This window comes from Neomonachus schauinslandi, chromosome 8 (genome assembly GCF_002201575.2).
Source record: "Neomonachus schauinslandi chromosome 8, ASM220157v2, whole genome shotgun sequence".
Classification (NCBI taxonomy): domain Eukaryota; kingdom Metazoa; phylum Chordata; class Mammalia; order Carnivora; family Phocidae; genus Neomonachus; species Neomonachus schauinslandi.
In genome coordinates, this window is record NC_058410.1 from 144,366,506 (window position 1) to 144,367,876 (window position 1,371).

A 1,371-nucleotide genomic window follows, 5' to 3' on the forward strand; every position below is an offset into this window, starting at 1 on the left:
AAAGAAAGAAAGAAAGAAAGAAAGAAAGAAAGAAAGAAAGAAAGAAAGAAAAAGGAAGGAAGGAAGGAAGGAAGGGAAGGAAGGTAGGAAAGGAAAGAAAGAAGAGAAAGAATTCCGACTGGGATGCAGGTCCGCAGGCGTAAGCGGAACTCTCAGGAAGTAGGGCGACACCGCTCTCCGCATCTGGCTCCGGGGCTCCGGCGGCGCAGGAACTTTGCGCGCAGCCCAGCCTTCAGCTCCGGTGAACACGCGTCCTTTCTGCGCGGCGGTTTTGCCGACGGTCGGTTCGAGCTCGGGTTTTGTGCGGCAAGTTTCAGAGTCAACGCTTTCTTCCCCCGAGGCCGCGGGGAGGCCGGGCAAGGGAGGCCGCTCGCCCGCGCTCGTACCGACCGGCGCCTTAAGGCTCCTGACCCCGAAGTTTCCGGACTCCGCGCGCAGGACGGGGCCCGAGTCCCGCGCGTCCGGGTCGCATGGCCCTAAATCGTCTCAGGAACAGCCTGCGATCGCTTCTCTCCCCGGAACAAGTCCCTCCGGATGCGCAGCTCGCCGCAGCTCGCGGGTCCCGGGCCCGCAGACCCTGGACTCCGCGCGCCGGACTCTCCCCGCCGTGACCGCCCCCGCCGTCCGGCCCTCTCCGTCCAGGACCCGGGCCCACCTGACCGACGGCCGCTGAGGGAGCCGGGGCGGCTGGAGCGCACGGCCGCGCAGAGGAGAGGCAGCAAAGAAAACGCCCGAGCTAGGAAGCCTGGCGTATCGCCAAAGATGCCCGGGCGCACCCCAGACTCAGAGGGTCGCAGGGCCGTCGTCTGCTGAGCAGACAACCCACGGAAGCCACCTCTTCGAACAACAGCACGTTCCAAACGAACGAGAAGGGCCTCCCTTCCGCGAGGGAGAAGCCCGGACCGGAGCCGGAGGGGAAGGAGGGGGACCTCGCCACGTGTTCGGGAAGTCTTCCGACGCCGCTTGCCGGGAGGTCCCCAAATTCCATTTTCGCGAAGCCCACGGTCGCGAGCGGGTCGGTGCATTGGCCGGATGAAATGAGATGTGGTTTTTGATCCTTGATCAAACTCATCCTTATCTTGCAGAGACAAAGGGCAGTGGTCGCCGGGAGGATCAGAAACTCCCCGCGTCGGGTATTGTGTGTTCCCTGCGTTGTCTTGTTTCTGTGTTTCTTGAACTTTCGCAGTGACCGGAGCAGAGTAAGTTTCCAGAAATGTACTGTAGTGATAACCAAATAAATAATCAACGACCTTAGGGCTCCAGCCGGGCCCTGCGCCCCACGGGCTCTGTGGCGCAATGGATAGCGCATTGGACTTCTAGTGCCGGCAGAAAGAGATTCAAAGGTTGCGGGTTCGAGTCCCGCCAGAGTCG

The 1,371-nt window shown here is 61.7% G+C and overlaps 1 non-coding gene across 1 annotated transcript; it reads left to right on the forward strand.

Annotated features, from left to right (window-relative positions):
- The first annotated feature begins 1,282 nt into the window (after positions 1-1,282).
- On the forward strand, positions 1,283-1,371 carry TRNAR-UCU. Its single transcript is given in 2 exon segments — positions 1,283-1,319; positions 1,336-1,371. It is a non-coding gene; the product is annotated as a tRNA-Arg (tRNA).